The 25,284-nt window shown below is 42.1% G+C and overlaps 1 protein-coding gene and 1 long non-coding RNA gene across 2 annotated transcripts in view; one reads left to right on the forward strand and one right to left on the reverse strand.

Annotated features, from left to right (window-relative positions):
• The window catches only part of LOC105450941 (homeobox protein homothorax), a 364,527-nt gene that overhangs the window by 274,288 nt on the left and 64,955 nt on the right, over positions 1 to 25,284 (reverse strand). The gene's annotated exons all lie outside the window — the stretch shown is intronic.
• On the forward strand, positions 235 to 5,293 carry LOC105450939. Its single transcript, XR_974528.1, has 3 exons — positions 235 to 2,017; positions 2,166 to 4,629; positions 4,719 to 5,293. It is a non-coding gene; the product is annotated as an uncharacterized LOC105450939 (long non-coding RNA).

Genomic DNA, 25,284 nt, shown 5'->3' on the forward strand with positions numbered 1-25,284 from the left:
ATTTTTACATTAACTATCTAATCACATAAGTTTCCGATTGAATTTCTAAAGATATTTGCACTCTCTCCTTTGTTTCAATATTAACAATTTGAGCTAACAATTTATAATCGCAATATTATATTAAAATATGTACTGCATTCAATTTTCTGTTTCTGTTTAGAATCTTAGAGAGCTATTATTGTCCCTGCTTCATTACCTTTATCTTCTGTGCTTGTCTTTTTCTTTTTTCTAATTCCGCACTAAAGGCTGCTCGGTGTTTATGATTCGGATTAAAGACATTCCTACAGCGAGAGACGATAAGATTTACAAGAAGCTCTCACGGCAAATCAGTACTTAATGATACAATGGGCTGTGTTCTCTCCGTGTGCATCTTTACTTTGCCGGCGCTCTATAATTTCAGAGAACGCCTGTTGATTACCAAAGTAAACGTCCAACATTATTTGTTCCCTCCTGCATTGCACGTTCGCGACAATCCATGATGTGGTGTGTCAACAGAAGAATTGTCTCATTTAATAAGATTATATATAAAAATTAAATTTTACGACTGATAAGACGTGCTCTGATGGAAAGGGCCGCTCGCGTTGAACGCGAAACTCTCTTGATGGCAGGAACTCTCGTGGAAGATACGCGTGTAACGTGAGATTTTTCAAACTGTCCGATCATGAAAGAGGTCGGATCAGTACACACGGTATCGACGTGTGTACACGTCCGTCAATTTAGGATAGCGTCAGAGCGTGACGGTAGAATTACGTAATGCGTGCGTGTTCAATGTGTGCGAGCGCGTACATGACGCTTGGAAGTATCGTTTGTGGTTTGCCTCGCGTGTCTTTTTTTTCACCCAGTGCACACGATGACTACAAAGGGTGGACAACGTGTTTGCGTATGCATACCTTGGAGGATTTGTTAGCTCTTTTTTCGCGGCATAACATACCCGCGGGTGTTATGACGGAATAGACGCGATGCTATGACACGGCAGTTTTCCCTCGATGGTTTTTGTTAACCCGTTTGCATCAGCAAGCAGAATATTCTGCGAGCACGACTCAGGTCATTGCGACGGAATATTCCAGGCACTCAAAGGTCGATGATGCAAATGTGTTACTTTATCGATAACGAAACGGGTTAGCTTAGCGCTTTTATAAAAAGAGACATTGAATAATTGTTTTTTTTTTTTCTAAGTCAAGTACATACTTTATACATAATTATAATTGTTATGTACAAAGAGATATTTCTTACGAGGAGGGAGTTCATTCAAATTGCACAGATAGATCACTTGAGAATTAAACAACGAAAACTATATACTGTTCAAGGAAAATGTGACAAAATTCGAATAAAATAAAAATTCGAAGTAAATAACCGCCTTTAGAGAATAAAATCAACCAAAATTGTCGATATCCTGTTAGTCGTTTCATTCAAACGACGATACGTCACGTCGCGTCGGTGTATTGTATCGATCCATGTTACTCCGATTAAATGACATCGCACTGAAACGCGCGCGTGCGGTCGTTACGATGCATCGGTCTTCATTTGCTATTCTTTCTTTTTTTTTTTTTTTCGTTCGCACCTCTGTCAAAGAGCATAACAACTCGGCGTTCAACGCAACGTTTTACAAAGCTTGTTCCCTCCGGCGAAGATTCGCAGTACGGTCGTTACCGAAAAGATACACGCGCACAGCTCGCCGTGTAAATGAACAACGCCGACGGAGTAATGACGATTTAATGGCACGCTCTGCAGGCGTAATGATTTCGACGCGTACATGTCCGGTTGTGCGCGGCCATATGGACGCGGACGGTGTTGATCGCGGTTCCGAAGCGTTCTTCACGCTTCTCGCTGCTGTCCCGCCATACATGCTAAAATTATAAAATTATGAAGCGCGTGTATACAATCCTGTTGCTGATTATTTTATCATGACTCTGCACATAATCTACGTCCAATAATTTCTTTACGGTATTATATGTTTTCGACGTCGAACGGGAGACATCGTTTGCAATCTTACCGCACCACAATTTAATAAACAGCCGTAAGCAGATGACTGTTTATCAGTAGATTAAGACTGCCACAGCCTCGTCGCATCAAACTGATCGAAACTAACACACGCGAGGGCTCTTCCAGAATACCGTTCGCTCGCCATCGGTTGTCTTCTTCCATTAAGCTCACTTTCCTTTCAGAGTCGTGACCCTCAGATACCACTAACAGGACGCGTGTCCGCACGTGGTACACGAAGATTTTGACAAAGTTTCATAGGCTCATAAGTTTGATAAGTCCTGACATCTTGAAAGATATTACGACGCCCACATAATGAAATTGATCGCAATTCTTTGCTTACAAACAAACTTGCTTCGGAAACTTCGTATATTCCAGAAATATCTCTCGATAGTATCCCAAGAAAAAGAAAAAAAGAAAGAAAAAAGATGAAAAAATACATGAAAATTAACTATATTGAATGAACAATTGCACTTTGAGCTTGGAATATTAAATTTAAGGATTTAAAATTGATAATAGGAGAAGAAATAAACGAAGAGACGCAACGCGAGATGGAGGCCGCTAAGTCGCGACGCCGCGCGACGCGTCGTCGATTTGCATAGGCTAATGAATATGTTAAATCAATTTCACAAAACGAGCGAAGTCCACGGAGGGTAAGTGGGCACCGGTCGGTCGCGCGACCGTAGAACGAGGCGCGGAAGCCTGTTATTATTGTAATTGCTGCGCGTGTAAAACCGCGTGTGGAAAATGAGCCTAATGTGACGTGTGCGGGCGGCGGTGTATACGTATCACACATTTGCTTGCATGTACAAATACACAAATGCATTCTCGCGAGATAGAATAGAGAATGAACCAATACGTAAAGGGTGCAACGTGCGACAGCTTTTACCAAAATGATCCTGTTAAAATTTCCCGTTCATGTACTATAAAATTCACCCTCGCATTTAAAAATTCTATTCTTGTATTCTTTTATACATACAGATCTTGTAATATTTGCTGACATCTTTAACTTCCTTAAAAGTTAGTTACTTTCACCACTGCTCGTTAAGCACCATAAACGAACGATATGTGTTCCTCGAAAGATAGAAACAAACGAGAGGAATAACACGTAGCAGAAGCAAACGAGGAAGGTACAAAATCGAAGGAGAGGCTAAAGGATGACAATGAGAGAGAAAGAGAAAGAGCCGGCTCGGTGTGTGGTATGCAAAATCTCTCGTTCGTTTAACGAGGGAAGCGAATCTTGAAGACGATTCTCGAGGTCTTTTTCGCGTGCGGCGGAAAAGATGTTCTTCGTATGGTATGCATCCATATGTCGAATAGCCACAGGACGGGCAGAGAGACGAAAGAGAGAGTATAGGGGCAGAAAAAGAGAAAAACGGAGATAGAGTAAGATATAGACGAACACACTCGGAAAGCAGAGGCGAGTCGAAAGAAGAACAGGAGATGCCCCTTCTCGCCGATCTCTTTCTCGCCCCGCAGCTGCCACGAAAAACTTCTCCGAGCGAACTCTGAAAAACTGCTCTGCCTAACGAACCATCGCCCATTCCAATTTAACCGGGAACGCCACTTACGCTAGCGCGAGGCAATGCGACGCGACACAACGCGATGTGCCAACCCGTTCTCATTGCTTCCTTTTCCGTTGCATATGCAGACTCATCGTACCTACTATATTCTTCCTGGGTGCTTCTATCAAACTTTTCACAGAGTATACCCTAATTTTTCTCGTGCTTATCAATTTGAAATTGAATTTATTAGTTTTAGGTCATGTATGATATAATATACATGGAGTATATTATATGAATCAAATTGCGTATACTTGAATCAACACGAAAAGAGGCAGAGATATCGTTAAATTTTAAATAATGCCGCCGATGTTGAGCCACGTGGGCCGTTTATATGGAACGGATTAAGTGAGGCCTCGCTACCGCGCTAAACTTATGCAATCCCTTATCACAGCCGGTTGGATCCTCATCGTAAATACGGTTGCAACAGCTTATAATCCGAAAACACATAGTCGACAGAGCGGCGCTCCGAGTCTGACCCCCTTCCTCTTCTTCTTACCCTGTTCCCCGCTATGCAAATACCGTCGAAGTAATGGGTACTCATCGCTCCAATAAACACGCTCATCCGCCTTTCGAGACGGGAGAGAGCAAGCGAGAAGCGAAATATTTGAGAAGAAAAACTAAAGGCGACATTATCAGCATTTATTGGCGGGATCACGAATTCGCCGACGATCCCAAAGCCATGTATAAACAAGTCGGGCCATCCAGTTATCCATGCGAAATTATGTCCAGGTGATATCTTCGCGTGAATTCTCGCGTTATCATTAATATAGAAACTCTGCGGAGAGCGCGGTTTTTCTGATCCGAGAAGACGTTCGTTGGAAACGGGGAACCGGTTCACTTAGCGTAATCGTGCGGGTAAATGACGATTTGGGGCTCGGAATTACACGTCGGAAGGGAATCCGCAGTTGTTCACGTTAATCAGGCGCGAAGCGCGAGAAGCGGATTTTACGGCGTAATCGTCTGGTAAAGAGAAACTCGAAGATGGAAGTTGCGCTCGAATGCGTGCAAATAATTTCGTTTGACGATCCGCGGAACGAGCGCAATTATTCGCTTCAGTCTGAAGTATGAAAAGCTAGCTTACCAGGTAAGTAGATACGCTCGCGCGCGAGTTAATATCCCATTTTATAAATATTACAACGAAATGCTTCATAAAATATATATGTCTATTCCAAGAGATCTGGTGATAGAGAATGAAGTAAATAAGCGATTTTCGATTGCCTGCTATCGCGCCCGATAAATAGCGCCAATATCCAACAAACAACGATTAAAGACCGCGAAATGTTTTCGTGGTGATTCCCGTTCTTCAAAACTTGATATAAATTTACGATAGCAGCGGCACAAGCACAACGACAGCGGCTGAGCTAATAGAAATTCGTCAACGACTTCGATTGTCTGTCGTTTCGTTAAAACGCTAAATAAGGCCTATTTATAATTCGGTAGACGGCAAGCAAAATCGATTAACCTGTTGCGCGCGATCAGATTTTCCTAAATACTTAAAGAAGACAACGCACTCCACATGACGCTCTCTTCCGTTCTAAGCACTTACTGATAAGCGTCTCTAACACGTCTATTTTTTTCATCAAATAAAATTAACATAACACTTATTTTTTAGATTGCAAAAAAATAAATATTATAGAATAATGTGTTAAAAAATAATTCTATAAATAAATCAAGACAGAAAACTAAAGAATAAAAACGATTATACCAATTTTTACGATTTTGTATTATAATTTTGATAAACTTGAGAATCAATCTTCTTATTCTAAAGAAATGAAACATATATATCGATTGAAATATTGGTGTCATTGTTGCTAGTCCAAAGGTAAAACAATCTTACAAATTGAGTAGCGATAAATAGCTCTCTCCGGTCGGTGGCACGTGTGCATCTCAGAGAATAAAACACCTGTTCCCTCGAAGAGTTATAAACGTTTACAGCATCACATAAACCCTAATTAATTCTCGATTAGCGTAGTGGAATCGAGAGGTGGAATCGTACGTCCACCTCTCCTCTCTCGAATGAACGATCGCGTGTCACGCTATAACAGCGCATTTTTGCAATTTTAAAGAAAACGAAAGAAAAAAGGAAAGAAAAAACATCGATAAAAATGTGCACGTAACGATGGGCTCGCGTAGGCATGGCCGATGCATGGTCGGGAATGCAGACGTAAGCCGCCGTTACGCGTTATTTATAACGCTCCGAAGGCGCGGAGATAACGTCGCGCCTCGCCCTCTCGCTTTCGTTCGCGAACGTTGATCTTCACGTTTATCCGTCCATCGACTGCGCGCGGAATAGGCTAATCGCATCGCGAGTTCGTTAGCCCATTTTCGAATTTTACGAGGTCACTGGCACGCTCGTTCCACCCGCTCGAGAGGGCACGCCGCAGGTAGTATTCCTTGTCCCCTTTTCACCAACCTCCCCCACCCCTCACACTCTCTCTCTCTTTTATCTCTCTCTATTACTCTCAACGCTATCGAGATCTTTATTATCGAGCATGCATTATCCCCCGGCGTGGTTATAAACATAAAACTCCGTCGTCCCTCTAATTAAAGATTCATCGGGGTAATTGAGCCGAGGCTTTATTACCGACTACACTGTAGAGAGCAGCACTCGCCATTCGTGTCACCTTTTGCCGCTCTTTATGCGCAACGAGCGTGAAAAAAAGAACCACGAAAAGAAGTCTGGCGCGGAATCGGCACGGCGTAGCAAGGCCGGAAGCGCAGCCTCGACGAAATAAAAAAAAAGAGGGACACAAGTCGAGAAGTTTTAGAATACGAGTTCCTTACGACGGAGGTAGCGTTTAAAAAGAGTTTAGTGAAAGTCGCGAACACCTGCTCTCCGGAAGCGTCATCCTGGGATCTCATGCGTCGCATGTGTTTAAGGTTTTTGTCGAACAACGATGAAACTCAAACGAGTCGACTGACCTGAACGGCAGACATTTCGATCAAGATGCAAACGAAGAGAAGCACTTTTTTGCTATATTGCAAATAAGCAATTACTTTTAACAGTACTTTTCATCAGTTTTTGCTCGCATATATTGATTATTAATATAAAAACTCAAGCTTATTATATAACGATTCAAAATATTTTATTATATCATTATTTAATTACCATTGATACGCTTCAAAATAAATGCCATATATCTTTCAAATAACATTTATTTTCGTAATCTGTCTATCTTTTGGCAATCTATCTCGATTCTCCTGATGTCGTCCTGATTCGGGTGTTAGACAGATTTACGCTCTCGGTAGACCGTCACGCGATAATAACAGGTCGTTCATCTTTGAAATGACAAAAAGTGGTACGATGGGGTGTCTACACGCGGGAGAGGGAAGAGATGCCGTGTGTCATTTGTTGAAAATTAGAACATTTCCGGCGTGCCCTTAGGATTTCTTGCTGTCAGGTAGCTCATGTAATAATTGTAGATTAGCCACGTATTCTTTCCCGATGAGAGATGGAGTCTTTAGACGACATTTTGATACATTCCGGTGTAACAATTTTACTTCTTAAATAAAGTGTTAAAATCTAGAAGAGAAATATTTATGAAAAATAGAGAAACTTTCATGCAATAAATCTCGACATATCATTGATTCTCGAAATTTTAGGAATTGCGGAGTGAACGGCTTTTCCCGAAAATACGAAACATATAGAGAATACGTCTGCAACCGGAGCCTTTTGTCGAAAATCCAAGACGCCTTTTTGCCATAAGGGCTGCGGCGTATTTTCCCTTCTATGCTCGGGAAAATGTAATAGGAGAGCCTCTCGCCATGCCGGGTTCCGTGGGACGGGGTGCGCACACACTGACGAAAAACCACGTGGGCCCCCCGTGGGGTAAAAGTCTTTCTCTAACACGATCGTTTGCGCACCATGTGTTTCGGGGTCTCCAGTGCCCCTACCACACGGAAGATGCCAACGTTTCTAACGTAGAATCGTACGCGACTTTTTGAAAAAGTCTCCGGGAAGAGGCCGTCTCCGTTATCCCCGGAAGAGCTTGGATTTCACGCTCGTAACGACCGCGAGTGAGCGCCTATAAAAACGACATAAAGATCGGCTATTTTGACAATCTACGAGCAAAGGCGAGATGCGCGCCGTCCTCGTTCCCCCTTAACGCTACAACGATAAACTTTACGACGGCTCGTTTCTCTGCGACGTAAGCCCCGAGTGTCGCTCTTGAACATACCCTTTTTTCTATCACCTCCACCGTCAGCGCCAATGAAAGCAACATTTCCCGTGAAACCGATCGGAACTGATTCAAGTTTTTATGGAGATTCGATTATCGTGATGCCAAAATCAGTAAGAAAGGCGATTGTTTGGAATATTATCGGATCGAAAAATAACAATTTGTAGTTTAAATTTAATTTCCCTATATTAATTCTTTATCATTCTCTTATTTCTATAATCTTTGAAAATCGTAGTCATGTGTCTCCTTGTAGAAGATTGTACCATTAAAAAATTAAGGTCGAAAGTTTTCATAACCAGCAACAACACGCATTGCTACTTGATAAAAAATTAACATGTGTAGTCACAATGTATTCGCGACACGTGTCTGATCTATTTACAGAGACGAATTCGCAGCAAACTACGATATCCGAATAAACGTCGATCGGTATTTACGACATAGTCGCGTATCGACCGAAAAAGTCGGCGATGCCAGTCCCGAGCTGAATGCGAAAATTCACGCTCGACGGAGTACCGTGGTAACAACGACGCGAGAACGCAGCAGGCGGAGGAGGACGCGAGAGAGGACTATCAGGTCAGCGCGACCGATGGGGTGCAGAATGCAAGTCACGCCGGGTAATTGCACCACGCGACCATTACCTCGCGTGCGGGCCGCCTTGGTAGGTGAAGGCTGGTCGTAGGTAGCGCGTACCTACGAGCCCGACGATGCACACGTTGCCGAGAAGGCTGACCGGTATCCCGCTTACGTTTGTTTTATCGCCGGCGCCATTTTTTTGCCGTGATGACGTACAAAGCGGGAAATCGTAACTCACAGCAGAACGTCGGGTCGCACATTTTTTTCTCCCGGAAAATCGCCGTTGGCGTTCAACCGACGCAACGTTTTTTTGAATGACGTAAGCCGCGCCTTACGATCAGCGCTCTGTCCGTTTCATTGAGCGCGCGATGCTTCCGAGAAATCTCGCGACTACTATAATTTGCTGAAGCGTCGCGCAAAATTAACATCCGGATTGGGATGTTAAATGGAACATTGCATCTTCCTTCGTTCGCAGGCACGATTAAATTAATCGTCGCCAATCGACGACACGTGCATTTGATTTACGGATATGTGCACGACGATGCGCAAAGGTGGAGAGCGACGTTTGTGTGCATAGGAGCGATACTATTTGCGAACATGTTCGATAAGAACGGTCGCGCGCTCGAACATAAACCGGAAGCAACCATCTAAGATCCTGCGGCCGTCTCGTGTAAATATTATGCTCAAACAGTCCGAAACATTAAACATCTTGCCGATAGCACAGGACAGCGTGTTTGTATATCGGGCTGCTCCCCTCGCTTCGATCTCTTCGCATCCCCACGCCGACCCGCGGGGATGCCTATTTCTTGTGTTCGAAAAATGCAGGGATCCGTGCAATAAATGTTGCAGAAACTCGGCATACCTGCTCTGAGAAGAAGAAACTTGAGCGAATCGATTTAAAACGGCGAAAGAGCCCCCTCGAATGGGCGAGCTTAGCTACCATTTCGTGGGGTTGATTTTGCAAAGAAAGCAGCTGACTAGAGACTCTTTGCTCTCCCTCTTACAGGACCAAGGAAGATTAGCTCTTCAGGGATTCTCAGCTGAGCAAGAAATAAAGCTAAACTATTTCTTTATCCGCGTTCCGCTATCGATGGCTAGATTCCAAAAATCATCAATGTAAATACATAACATGAATTAAGACTTAAATCAATCATACAATTGTTAATAATTTATCTTTCGCATACAGAGAGATTCGAGTTTTGTCAAGAATTTTAGAAATGCTTATACAATGTTTCGCAAAATTTTAGATTGATCTGTAACACTGAAGAAAACAAAAAAATATATATATATATTATGTATATTATAATCGTATTATTAAAAGATATTTGTCATTTTCGTGAAAGATATTAATTTTTGTAGAATAGAGTTTCAACCGAATGACAGCCACTGAAATGACGACGCAGTGCGATTACCCTTTGCCACAGTCTGCATCGCGGATTTTCGTTGCACTCGAGACTGCATAAAAGCAAACGTGGAGCGGGCAATGCTTCCCGATCTGACAATCGTTCGCAACCGATGCGCTTCCAAGAAATCAACGAGCGAAATTAACCTACCGACCGACGGATAAATCGTCTTTGAAGGCGACCGTATCTTCGCCGTTTCTAGCGCGAGCTAAACTAGATCGCGTTGAAACAGTTCGACGAAACGACAAACGACGGTTCTATGACCGGCGGACAAATTGGTCTCAGCTTCTATGTAATTTTCTACGAAATCGCACGCCGTTAGAAAACTTTATACATGCATATATAATGTCAAACCGAAGTCAAAGAGAATATTATTCTCGACAAGAAAAAATTGTTATTTATAAATGTAGTTGTTTTAAGTAAATTATTTAGAAAATTCATTACAAATTGATGTAATAAAAATAATTGGACTATGCTATATGTACCGTACAAGATATTAATTTGAAAAAAGTGCAATCACGAAAATTTTCTGCCGCACGCGGGGCCAATAATTACCAGAACAAAAACGTAGTATCAAAGTACGCACGCCTTTCGACCTCCGTACCTCAAGCTGTTCCATATATGCGATCCACGTGTGTCCCTAGGGACGTCATAGGGCGACGGGCATTGAGCGATGCGAGCGGCCGGGGGTTCAACCAACCTTCGCATTGCGCGCCGAATTAAGCCCGCATTATTATATCGATAATGAAATTTGACGATATTGTGCATTTTACAGGCAACCGCTCGGTTTGCCCCCCTGCTACGCACCCTGTCCCCTTTCGCTTTGTCAAAAATCAAGACCGCGGCGACCACCCGCCACAGGCGCCTCGCGTTATTATTGTGGTACGCGGCTCCGTAGGTTAGCCTATATCTGCCGATCAGGAACGTGGAAGGACGTTTAATCCCGGGTATGGGGGTGCACATGCGTGAAATCTCTCGCTTGTTACGTGTTTCGTTAATCTTGCTGCGCATGAATTTGTATGTACCTCACGCACGGTCTTTTCGTCGATATTGAACGCTACGTTTACATATATAAATCCTGAATTTCCACGAAACAATTAGAGATATCATCCCGCGTAATTCTTCTAGCAATTGTTAAGCATTCTTTTTCAACATTTCTTTTTTATGTCTTCGTTTATTCTAATTTACCTTACCTACGAAAACAATAAGAAAACAACCAAGAATTGTCAGTGTTTAGAATTGAAAAGAAATATTAATTGGTTCCTTTACGACAATACATACCAAGAAAGTCATATGGCGGGAAGGAACGACGACACCGACCGCCAGTCTGTTTGCTGATCTAAGCGAAGCGGATCTGCTTCCGCGAAGTGAACTGCCCTGCCGCGGGCATAAAAGTGGAAATTCCAGCAGCCACGATTTGTTTGCGAACCGGCCAGACTCATGGAAACGGTTCTTCCACGAGCACGATCGTTAGGACCTTTTATTATTCGGATCGAAATTAAACGACGCCAGAGTGAACGAGCTGCGTTTTCGCGGTGAGCTTTGTGATCGGGAAAGATACTAGTCCCCATCGTGTGTGGCCCGCTCGTTCGCGGCTCTTTATTGGGTTTACACGGTAATACGGCACGCAAAGAAAAATATATCGTCCACGATACACCCTCACAGTCGTGAAAGTCACACGAGATCGCATAACATGCTACTAGAACAGCTCGTACATTTACGTGTGCGCTACAAGGTGATCGTTACTTAAAACATTCTTTTTCTGATTAATCACTTGTTAGAGAATACACGTGTTTGTTAATTGTACTGATATATATTACAAAATAAAAATAAATATTTCTTTCTTTGTATAGTAAAATCGCAGGATTCTCTTTCCTATACAATAAATATATTGCGATGATTATTTTGATTATTAAAATTGGAATATCTAAAAAATGAAATCGAAAAAACTGCGAAAGTTGAAAAAAAGTCTTTTTTAAGTCAGGTTCACATAGGTCAGGAACTCTAGAACCTGTCGAAAGGAATCAAATACGCTACTCAGAACTATTCGGGCTGGATATAAATTCTTTTTAATTTTTTTTTTTTTTGGAAAAATTAAAAAAGTTTTTTTTATATCAGAAACTCTAGTATTCGATAAAAGACATCAAAAAAATTAATCAGAACTATTCGGTGCTAATGTTGGATGTGAAGTTAGTACCCCCATTTTTCAAAAGGTGTTTTCGTTATTATAATGGACAGAACTATTTGTGAAAACTATCAAAAACTCTTTCTTTTCGTCTGAATAATCCAGAACTCTGATTAGAACTACGATTTCGAAATTTGGGGGTGCCAACTTCACACATCCGCTGATTGGAATGCAACACGCGCACATCGTCAACCACGTTTACGCACTGCTTCCCTTACCAAATAACCCGTCTTCAAGCGATGCATTGTAACGTTAAGACCACGATTACACGTTGCTATATTACGCGAACAAGTTGGAATTATGAGACAGGAGACCCGTTCTGAGATTGCCGAGGAAAAGGAGCGCAGTCGCGGTTCCGAGTGATACCGCCGACATCTTTCATCATTCGCAAAGATGATACGTAGAGCATGCGAAATAGGAATAAAAAAAGCTCGACATATATATGGCGGAGGAAGTTACGGTAGTAGGCTTGGGAAATTGTCGTCGGTATGCGATTGTTGAAACCGCCGTGAGCGTAACATCGTGGAAGCAGTGCAACGTGTGTCTTCGAGCGGAGCGACATTATTCTTTATTATAGCGCACAGCTCGGGAACAATATGCGTGGAAAGTTTTACGCGTTAATAACTGAATCGTACGCGAATCATATGAAGTATATTCAATCAAAACGCAGAGTGTTAAACAAAAATGCAATTAATCCAACACTCTACTGGTCTTATCTCTTTCTAGAAAATTGTAGCAGTGAATTGAATGAATTGCTATATGTGATTTGAATTGAACGTATAAAATGATAGAATACTTTGAAGAATATTTCTTGTATAATCAATAGTTGCGATACGGAAATAATTAACATACATAATGGATAACGACGCAACGATGGAGAAAAATTACTCGTTTGAGGCTTATCGATAAAATTTTCCAAGCCGGCGAGCAGCATTGCGGTAGAACGTACGTGATTGGAATACATGAAAATAATTCCCAGTCTGGCCGAGCGGTTCTTTTCTTATGGAGAATGTCTCTCATGCCGGAAAAGGCACCTGCAAGGAATCGGTCTATAATAATGAAGACATTGGGGGGACCGTGTCATGCTTTGAAGCCCCCCCATCGAGCACTATATTCGATCAGATGGATAATTAACTGCAATGCATTTTTGTTCGCGGCTTGATTAAGATCAACATCTCTAAGTGACTATATTCAAAGATATAATCACCGCTCTCTCTCCCTCTCTCCTTCTTGACAATTGTACGTATAGAAAATGAAATGCTGTCGCTTTCGTTCTTTGTGAGGCTTCATCTTCTTCCTGTTGAATATCTCGCAAGAATTACGTGATAATTCATGACGCATTCGGCACAGAATCAACGTAAATTACATAAAGTAACGAGACGATATTATATTTGGAATATCAAAAATAAATGTTTTATATCCGAAAATCTTATGATATATATAAGAACATTTTCTATTTTGTTATTTTCCTAAAAAAAAAAAAGTATTAAAATTTCTTCGATCGTATAAATATATTGATAAAGCTCAAGATACAACGGTTCCATAATTGGTTGAGTAAGAGCGGAAATGATATTGTGATAGTGCGTTACTCCGAAAGATATAGTGTGTAAATTTCCGCGATATCTCTCTTGACTCCCCGCGGCGCGGCACGTGGATATTGTTTTTAAAAACACCATTAACGAGGATGACTGTCAATCGCCTCGAGCACCGATGCAGCGCGCTCGTGTAATCACATTACGCGGCGCACAGCCTCGTACGCTCGGCTGAGCACAATGGCGAGTGTTTTTGTAGTGCGCTCACGGCGGCCATTGTTACATTATTATTCGTATCCTGCGCGCCGAGGGTACCGCAGGACGGCGGGTAACTACAGCAGGATCCGCTGAATCAAACCGACCTGCACGGCTGCACCCTTCGCGAGCGCGGAGGGAAGCTCGGGCCCTCAACGCGCGCGCGGTGTGTTCGCTCGAGGTGTTACCGTCGCGCAGAACGACGCGACGCGGAAGGGAGGAGAGAGGAGGAGAGGGCCCCCTCATTTCTTTCCACGGACCCATGTAAACCAAAGCGGAACGATCTGTCGACCCTCAAGCGCCCGAACGTACGAGTGCAACAATGAAGACATCGTGAAAAAATGTTTGTCGGTGCAACCGACTTTTCGTGCGAGAGAGTATCGACGACAGCTGCAGACGAGCTGCCTTGAGCGGAGACGAGATGTCCGAACGAGAGCGGGAGCAATTTTTTCTTCAATGGTCGCTCATACCGTAAATAAAACAATTATGTAGAGAGTAAGCAGAAGACGCGCGAATAGTACGTTGGCGTCAATCGTGTACGCAAACCGCGCTCGAAAAGAACTGGCACATCTCGTTCATGCGCGCGCGATCGAGATGAAAATTAAACGCTCTTGCACGCGTCGTCACCGTAATTCTCGCCCCTCCCGCGCATACACTTCTCTCCACGAGATCCCCAATGAATTTTTATGAAACATAATATCGTCGATGACCCCAGCACGCGCGCGCGCGCGACGTAACGTAGACGGCTGAGGTCGCGTTGTCACGCGGGTTCGTCGTTTTATGCGAGCGCGGGGATGATGGTCGCATCAGTCACCCATCTGGCGCTTCCCTGGACCATCCATGCGTGCCGGTTTTACACCGCACCCTGTTATGCATTTGACTATCGACAATGCGCGCAACACACCGAGATGGCTTGGAGGGTGCTCCGAATGGAGCGGAGGGGAACGTCGGACTAAAGAAGGCGAGAAAAGAGAGCAAACACGACGGGACGGGGTGAGCGGTTCGACTTGATGATCGGCTGTCCTTTGAAAATTAGCGTTTAAATCCTCGTGGTTTGATCGATAGCTTAAAAAAAATATTCCCTTTCAATAATGCAATTGCATAGGTATTAAGAAAATTTAAATCAAAAGATCTTTCTTATTAATTTCTGCGAAATTATTAAATCAATAATACATACAAGACACTTTTAGCGTTTTAACTTTTTAATTATGTAATAATAAAAGAGTAAATTAATTGTATTAACTGTATTTTGTATCGTTAAACGTAAGTTCGAAAGATTTTAGTATCTTTAAACATTTAAGTTGTTTTCGGAATAAAGGATTTGAGAGATCTTAATTGTCTCCTTAATTCGAAGCATGGAGGATTTTAATCCTATTAGTGTACACGTCTTTTTAGCGTAATATTATTTGCTCGGATGTAATAGAGTAAAGCAAGACGAGCTAATATACGTCTATTTAAAGATATGTGCACAGAATTAAAAGTCCATACCAGTTGTTCTGAAATAATGAACAGTAACGACTTTCTCAGGAAATCAATTATTCAAGCAACAGAAATACGATACGAAAGAATACTTTCGTTCTTTATAGCTAGATGTTATACTATTTTATTATTAGACTAATAAAAATTGCAAGGCAATTTATACTAATAATAAAGTATTTTTTATAAATTCCAGAATAGCGCATAATTGTTATTGCACCATTATAACACTGCCGCGTCTTTGGCTTAGCATTACAAACTAGAGTTTGACAAGATGGGCTCAATCCAATGAAATCACTTTAAAAACTTTAAAAAAAAAACCCAAATTTTTTTTCAAACCTTGTCAAACAAGCAGTAAAAACGACCAAAAATTCCTCACTAAAACTTCTGTACGATTATAATAACGCAAATAGTTATTCGACGATATATTTTCAATCTTGTTATAGCATGGTATTATAAATAATAATAATTGCTGTCTCTGACTATATCTACAATAGGAAATAGCATTTTCTCGATCGTGAACGCATCGTTATTTACGATGACATTTCAGATCTCCGTGAATGAGTGTTTTGCTGGCAGTACGTAACGCGTTGTAATCTCTGCGGTGACTGATAAGCGACGAAAGTCGGAGATAAAGCCGAGTCGAACCGGTCGAGATCATTAGTCTATCTAATCGTCGCTTAATCCAGAGCAACGACATCCACCGTGCGATAATTGCAAGCTGTCAAGGTTACGCGCTGAACCCGAGGAATAGCCGGCGCGCGGCATCGAAAACGTATCTGTTTGGTGTTCACAGCGTACAATGTCAAAGAATTTAATCGTCGGCTCATCGATATTAATTTGCACATTGCGAAAATGCGATAACATCGTCATAATAGTCGATTGATCGGCTTCGGCTGCGATAGTATTCGAACAGAGTGCGCCGATAACGCGTGAGATAACAATTCCGTCGATGCAATTGATGCCAAATCGCTGGAGATGCTAATCGTGCGCTATATTATTTTTCCTTAAGAAGTGAATTTTTGAGTAAAATATAACTTCATTGACCATTTTTGTTCTAAATTTAATTTATGCAGTACACTCACAACTATTCTGTCACCTTCTCGTATTTACGTATTTTAAGAAACTCATTTTTTTTTACTATGTTGAGATGTATTTAAACAATTAATTACGTTCGACGTGCAGACGTAATGGATTCCTATATTTTCATAATTGATACTTATAAATACACTCTGTCTATAAAGAACTCATTTTTTTAATTTTTATGAATGATGGACAATAATGTTGTGTAATGATGCGTGTTAATCACACGCGATATATATTTACAGAAATTTTATGAAGTTCTAAAAAGGTCAGAAATCGGGCATAACTTGTCGACAGAAAATTCGTCGCGGTAAAAACCATCGACCGTATCAAAGCATTTCATATAATCGCTTTCATTGTTTCTTGACGCCGAAATCGGAGAAGAAACGCGCCGCAACCACGATGTGTGACGTGTAATCTTTCTACCTCTCGATTTTTAATTAAAGAATATAATATTATACACGCGTTAAATTTGATTTATTGCGCCTGCATTTATGTGTGCCCTCGCGAGCGGGAGCAGGTCGAGACGGAAAGCGCGCCCTTTGAAGTGTCGCTCCGCTTTCTGCATCAGTGGTTGTCAACCATGTGATTATTCAATCTTCAATTACAATTTTTTTTTCAAATTTCGTATTATATTTATATACAATTAAAAATACGTGGCACAAAATGACGAGTTATCGAAAACATGCTTTGGACAAAAATATCGCGTATGATGTGATACAATGGAAATTAATTTCATAAGACTAACAACAAAGACATCATTTTGTTGTCATTTGAAGAGAAATGCATATGTACATTTTATAAGTAAATAAAATTTATTGTACTCAACTTGCGTCACTACAATGACAATTTTGGAAATACAATAGAAAGTAAAGATGTGTGACTTATAAAAATATACTTGTAAAAAGTTTTTTTAAGAAAAACAGAATTTTTGCATTAGCAGTTATGATTTAAAATCCATTGTCTTATCGTGATTAGCCTTTCCAGTACGACGAGGTAGCATCGTACGCACGCGAACGGCACGTTATCGATCGCGTTAAAATTCCGACTTCGTTCCGTAGTCCCGAAAAGTCCGAGTCACCCGAAGCCATGTGCTGCCAATGACTGTGGCGAGGTGAGTTAGCGGGTTGTAACTGTATCAAGTTGGCCGTGACACGACCATGCATAAATCACTCTTGCGGCTCGAGAAGGACCGCCGCGCCGCGCCGGCATAACGCACGGAGCACGCATACGTGTGCAGCACTTGTGCACGCATCGAGCAGCATATCGGCTCGTTGTGGTGCCGCGAAAGGATTGGTGCCAGTCTTCGACACTCGATACACCGTCACCTCGGCTTCCTGAAGCGATCGCTTTGCGGCACCGCTCGTCTCGGCGTAATGCATTACGGGAAACGCAACGTAATTAATCGAGTGCCCGTAAAGGTATTCGAGTGGAATGAGAGCGAGAACGGGAGCGACAGTAAACGAGCGCCAATCACATCCGTTCCGCAGAGGATTAAAATCCGCGGAATTAACATCCATTCGCAAGAAAGCTGGCATTACGCTGCACAATGCCTGCTTCGTCGCCGCGCGTGTAAGATCGTAAACAGAGTTTGACAAGATGGGCCCAACATAATAAAACCCACCGGATTTTATTGGGCTGGACCCACTTTAAAAAACCCACTGGGCTGGGCTTTTTTTAAAAAAAAAAACGGATTTTTTCAAACTCTGACCTGCACAGACATGTGATATTAATGCATCGTTAAATCAATGTGAAATCAGACAACGCAATCAGAAATATGCGCACAGTTAAGGCATAATTGCCAGAATGTACGGTACACACGTACGGCCAATGGAAACAGCCTCCAGGCTTGATCTCTCAATAGCGAGCTTACGGCTTAGAAATCCGCCCCGATCTCGCCGTCCCCTTTCAACCCCCTAAATACTGGTATTACTGATTACAGAACCGCAGCAGCACGTGGCTCACGTCTGCGCCCGTCACAGTCACACCGGCCAATTTGCGTTTCCGTAATTTCCGCCTGACAATGGACCACCCCGCATGTACATGGTGCGAGCGTGTGCGTGCGTACGCGGATTGATAATCCGCACGCGCACACGCGCACGCGTTTCGGATTGAACGCTACTGCCAATTTCGCGTGTGGTCGACAGCAACGATTGTTCTTTGCCCGTATATACGCTTGTACTAACGAAGCCGAGAGAGAGCAAAGCGTTCGCTTTCACACGCTCCTCTTCATCAGCGCGATTACGGGGCGTGTCCGCGTCAACCAACGACGCCGGTCACTTCGATAAAATAATGCGACACGCTGTAATTATAGTATATAGGATGACCGTGATATCATAGTGAATCACTACGGTAAGAATGATTGTTATTATTGCGCGTCTTAATACGCGATTTGGTTGTGATTAACATACGACAAATTTCTTCGTTTCTCTTTGTAATATTTATATACATTTATGATTCTACGCGTTTATTTAAGAAAAAAAAACTTTACGTTTATTTCAGGGTTGGACCCACTTTAAAAAAATCACCTGTAAAATTTCACCAAAAAATCCAAATAAAATGTCAATTTTGTAGTTTCGAACAGACAACTGGAAAAATTGTAAAAAATCGTTCAAAATAAATGCTGAAGACGCAGGACAAGATAAATTTGAAAAGAAAACGCAGAATCCTTTTAGTAAATTAAAGTAAAATTAATTGATTAATTAATTATTAAATAAAAAAAAATTAAATAAAATAAATTCGTTATTAATAATGAATTTTGTTATAAATTAGTAAACTAATTTTGTAAAGACGAAAATCTCGTGGATCAAACGCTAGCGATAATGATCAAATAATCTATTTTTTTTTCGCCGATATGTGTTTCCTTTCGCAAAGAGGAAGATAGGGGGTGTAAGAGGGATGATGTTCCCATCACTTGCATGCCTCTGTCCATCCCCGAGGTACACGATGGTGTTTACAAAAGTCACCACCAGATGACAGGGGCGGCTCGTGGAACAACATCACAAGCGTTTCTCACACGGGGTGGCTCCATTGTCGTGCACCCTCGATTTCCCCACCAGCTTTTTTCCTCGGACCCGACGAGGTCAACGGTATCCAGGATCCGGCGGAAACTCACCCCTCGCGACCTGTATGCCGCCCGACAAACCCCTTGTGTTTGCAGAACCACCCGCGTAATGCGTATTACCGATCACATTAACCGGCAGATCATTCGCTGTATATTTATATCATCTTATTTGATTTCTTATACAAGAACTTTGCAGTTTAATATTACTGTCTCCTGAATTAATATTACTGTCATATCAAATAAAATAAGGATATTAACGAAAAAAAAAAGTACGAAGTTATCAGTCAAATGTCCAATTGATGTGACGTAATTCGGAAAATGCGGTTCTTTCTAAAGAGGCTTTCCTATACTAGCGCGCCATTTCTATTTCGTTATTTTTCCAGAGGTACTATCAAAAGCTGCTTTGTCGCCTATACGCGAAAAGGCGGTAATGGGCAAAAGGGTCCCGATGATGGGTGATCGCTCATCGAGAAATGACAGTGGCGATGAAAGTGTGCCTTATCGTTGAATAGGCTGGAGTGTCACATAACGAGCCCTCGTACAAGTCGTTCGCAATATTATCGCGCATAGCATACCGGATTGCAAATAAATAGCATTAAAAAATAGAAACTATCGACAGCTCTATGATGTTTTTAATTTCATTAGATATAATAAAAGTTAACCAATAACGAAATATGAAAAAGTTGAGAATATATTCAATATAAATGAAAAAAATTAAAGAAATTTTTGTTTTCTATTATGATAGAAAATTGAAATATATCTTAGAAAATTGCTTCGTGACCGATTAAAATTCTTTTAAGATTTAAATGCAATTAAAAATACGTTCGAAAATCGCAACGATTTTGGGAGAGATTCCGGACCACTTTTCCCACATTACATCTAAAAGGATAAAGGCGGAAACCGCGAATAAGACGAGGGATGGCCACAAATCGAGCATTCACCGGCCGCTAGAGTCAATTGGTATTATTAGATTGACACCCCTGAGGACGGGATGGGAGGGGGGTGGGGGGGGGGAAGGGGCCTAAACCATCCCCGCAACCAGACAAGCGAGACAAGCACCCTCGGAAGAGCCTGGCTCGTAGTACGTTACTGGATATGTGCGTGATGGCGGTAAATTTCATTCGAGGAATTATCATGATTGAATCAGCTGCTCCGCACCACCGCGGCCACTTCGCTCGAGTTAGATTCGTAGCCCCTACGGTCTACCGGCGCTTCTCGCCCTCGCCAACCCCCTTCTCGTTCCCTGCCCGCGTTCATTCGCTCTCGACTGGCAACAGATTCAAATTTTTTCCTAAATGCAAAGTAGACCGATTCTCTTTTTAAATGCATACAATATCCCGTCCGTGAGATGTGCACGCGATAAAAGTTCTTAAGTTTTTCATTCTGCTGTTGAAAAATACGGTTTTACGAATCACTTTATTTAAGGAAATAAAACTTTACGCTCAAAGTTGAAGAAACAAAAAATAAATTTTCCACATTCACTGTAATTACTGTGTTGGCTAAAAAATTTTTGTTAAAATCGAATTTTCGACAAGCTGTGAGATACGACAAATCCTTTTTAGCAATCGGAAAAGAGCTCGATCTTTACCTGGAGCTGTTTAGTTCTGGATGGCTCTGATCACAAACAGGATGCCTGCTGCGACTCGAACAATGAGAGCCTCAGCGGGGGTGCGTTACGGTCTATTCTTTGAATCCTTCCGAGAATTTTTCCGCTCGACAAAGGACCAACATTTCAGGAAAGATTTTTGGACGTTTTTCTGCAGCTAATATCCCTGGACAACCCTTGGCAACTGTTGATGTTCCATGGCAATGCATAACGGTATATTCTTATGCATGCCGGAAATTCAAATGGCCCGCAAATATTCACAATAGTATTAGTACCTTGAAAAATCAGCTATCCGCTTTTCGCAGTGACCTCGGTTTCCATCGAAGGAACAAAGATCCAAGGACGATAGATCGCCGCACGACTGAGTGTTGTGACTACCAATGGACATGAGCAAACAGAACGTTGAGACGCGGTAACAAATTCGATCCGGTTTTATCGAGGCGGACAGAAGTCGACGGATATGAATTAAGGAGAATGGATAATTCCAACGCTATAGAACGTAAGCAAACCACGTGCGTAGAAAACATGAATAAGAAAAGCGATTGATATTTGATTTGTGTTCATCTTGAAGCAGTTTGAGAAGCAGAAATCGTAGGACATTTATGCCAGTTCTTACGAAAGGGTGTGTATCATATTTTAACTTTTATAAAAAAAACTTAAGATGTGACATTAAGCATAACTCACGGCAATTTGCATAGATTTTCAATTTCCACGCTCAACATGTTATATAAGCGTTGGCTCCGCTATAGTTACTGTTGTGTTTATAAATAATTTAGTCTCATTAGAATAAACATGGTTTAAACGGCGCTTTCAACCCTCTCGAAAAATCCGTTCTCTTACGTGTGCGAGAGCTGAGCCAAATCGCGGGCGGCATGAATGCGGCTGCCACCCGCACCGCCAACACAGGATCTCCCCCGTAGACGCGCGCAGTCGGCGAATAACAAAAAACCTCGAAATCAACCCCGGCTCGATATGTGACTCGAATAATGGGGAAAAAGTTGTCGGTACAATGGGCGGGCGCGGAGGAAGCTCTCGAGCCGCCGCCGGTACCAAAATGAAATCTAGGCGAAAGGGGTCGGTTGGCGCGTTTCTCCATGGTATCTGTGAGTCGGCGTATACACGCCGGTACATGCAACAGGACTCGGCTCTAGAGTACGACTCTTTATTTAACTGGAGTATAGAAGATGTGAATGCCAGGGCGGATTAAAAGCGTGGAAGAGAATAGGGGGAGGAAGAGGAGGAGAGAAGGAGAAGAGGAGCAAGCGCCGGAGGCCGGTCGCGTCGGACCGACGGCGACGCGGAGGGACGAAAAAGAGGGAGAGGATCATTTGAATGAGTAATACTACACCTCGCGCACCCACCCACACCGCCATACAAGTTCCGAGCACAGCAGCTTTGTTTGATACGGCGCATTGTGCTGGCTGCCACCGGTTTACTTTATACCAACGCACACAGGTTCGCGTGTCACGTATACGCACGTATCCGCACATAGTCGCACGCGCATTCCCTCTCGTCGAATCTTCTCTCTCTTTATATATATATATCTTTCTCTTTTCCTCCATAGTTATTCTCTTTACGACCTCGGAATTCGCGGGGTTCAGCTTCAACTGCCGAAAATTGTATTATAATGCGGTTAAAGCATACAATGAGACAGCGGTTCGGTCAAGTCGCCTTATGCCAATCCCAGATTGACAAGATTGGAAGACCTAACCCAATAAAACCCGGTGGGAAATTATTTATTTGTTCATTGTCTTAATTTGTTGTATTAATATTTTTTTTCCACTTGCGAAGGAAAAATATATTGGCATTCACGTGTATTCGCTACAAAAAGACGTTTGCTGTTATATAATTTTCTGCAACGAGGTAATGAAATTTTATAAATAATCTCCGTACATTTCTTCTCTTTCTCATCCCCATGTACTTTGAAGAAATCTACAGAGTCACCTGGTACGAGGAACAGCGGCAGCATCAGCCCCTTACTCCGGTCTGCCTAGTTTCATCTCTCTACCCCGTCACCCCTACGTGCAACGCCATAAATCAGCTCGACAAATTTAATTATCCTGCTGTCTGCGATAAAGCCGGGCGTGCATCCTCCTTGTTGTCTAACTTCACCTATCTCGCAAGCCCTTTAAGCTTTCCGCTTCTTCCTTCGACCAGAATCGACGTGATATAGAATCCATGAACCATGTAAAGGATATCCCTGTTTATATTTAGAATGTATAATTTGTGTGATAAATCTTTTATTGCGCGTTTTGAATGAATGTACGATAATCTTGATACCGACAATTTCAACGATGTCAAAAAGGGATCCTTGAAAGCGAAAATTGTTTTTATATAAATTTGTAATAGAATCAATAGTTGTATTATTTTTTTAAGCTAACTAATAATTTATATTTGCTCTATGATGAATAATCGTCTATTCTTTTTTTATTTAACACGATAGTACGACGAGATTGTTACAATGAAAAAAAATGGAATCGTCTACGATTATTTCCTAAAGTAGTGGACCGCGTATAACAAGTGAGATTATAATAGTTCGTTGTCACTTCAATTAATCGAAATTCACGCTTATCCCTTCGCGGTTGCGGTGGGACGAAGAAAGCGGCGAAGGGAACGTTACCAAACCTGCCTTTCGTTCGAGAGCTTAGCGAGATCACTATTAACTGCGCCAGGATAAACCACGGCCGGTCGGTTCTTATCTGCGGTCGCCGCGAGATAAATTTCGAAGCGAAAGCGCAGGACCCGCGGACCTCCGGATTAGGTTCGTGCGAATACTGCATTTCGTTATCGCCGTCGGTGCAGAACACGGGAGGGACAGAGAGTGGTGGCGAGATCGTGCGTGTACGCCACACATACACGCACGTGCGACGCTCGACGGGTCCAGTACGTGTACTGTTCGCCCTCGCGCGATTAGAGCATGCCCGCGTTTACGTACGTACACGTCGCCGAATCGCACGTGTCTTATCTACGATGTTCCTAAACACGTCGCGGCGGCAGCCTAGCCTCGCGAAGCTCGATTTACGCGCGCGCCCGCACGAGCCGCGATAATCGGACCCCCGATACCTCGACGAATTTATATATCTCACTAGTAATAATAATATTAATGCGGTAATGATACCAATAACGTGTAATCTTTATTAAATTTATCAGAAAATTAGGTATAAATGTTTGGTATCTCTCAAATTCCAAGCATTTATTTTAAGGAGAAAATAGTACTTTTTGCGATCGAGTGCTTATCGCAAAGTAAATTGAAGATGTTATTTTAGGTTTCGGTATTCTAATTCGGCATAGATTTTTCGTTTAAAAATTCTTATAGTTGTAAATTCTCTTGCTACGACTCACTGATTTGTAACGTTTCTCTGCCACGAGGAGGAAATGGGAAATCGAAATCTTTACCATAATCTGTATGATAACGCGAAACAAGTGTAATATTCGAAGAGCCGATTATTTAAGAGACCGCTCAATAATTCATTGGAATTTCGTGACTTGCCAGCCGTCCTGGAACGTGCTTAACTTCTAACCTAAAGCTGGTGACATGCGATGGAAGACAGGAGGAATATCGTATCGCCTATCGCGGTGTATTCTCGTAAAAAATTCGTCCCTCGCCTATCGCGAAAATCGAGGCGAAAAGAATTAGGGGGCTGGTAGGATATATCTCGGGGGAGCGGAGGGACCACGAACTTTTTACCCCTCGTGCCAAGTGTCGCCGGCCTCATTAAATATTCAACTCTGTAATACAATATCCACCGTGTAGAAGGCACTGTACAAGCAGGATAAACGATTTGCGAGGCTGAAGGGAAGGGTCGTGGAGCCGAGCAGACTTTCGCGAAACGACGCTTTTGTCTCGATACAAGGCCCTAGCAAAGTTTCGAAGGAAGAACAAGTCATATAATACAGACTGGGATTTAGCGAAGAAGCGACTGAAGATCGTTATTTGTTTATCTGTAACTTCATTCATTACGCCTTAACCATGCTGTATATTCACGCGTGTGCGCAAATTCGTTGTTGTTGATTAAATAAAATTAATAAAGTCTATAAAACGTAGGCTTTGTATAACATGGTAAAGAAGCAAAAGCAATTGCAATCAGTGTGACCATCTTTATATTTAATTAATATAATAAATAATTAATAAGGATTGCGTTTTTACATACCGATAAAAAGCACGATGAAATCGTATTTGAGATAGGATGGGAGATAAAAGTGTCACTCATCATTCGCAGACATAATTGTTGCCGGTAAACAAGATACGAGGCAACGATACGTGACGTATCGATAAAGTCACAAATATACGTTTACATTATGAGTGAAAGAGGAGATATCTTTTCACAGCTGATCGAGTTTTCTAGAGGGTCTCGCAAAGGGCCAGGAAATTTGCAATATTTTT

Source organism: Wasmannia auropunctata, unplaced genomic scaffold, assembly GCF_000956235.1.
Source record: "Wasmannia auropunctata unplaced genomic scaffold, wasmannia.A_1.0 LD336053.1, whole genome shotgun sequence".
NCBI lineage: Eukaryota > Metazoa > Arthropoda > Insecta > Hymenoptera > Formicidae > Wasmannia > Wasmannia auropunctata.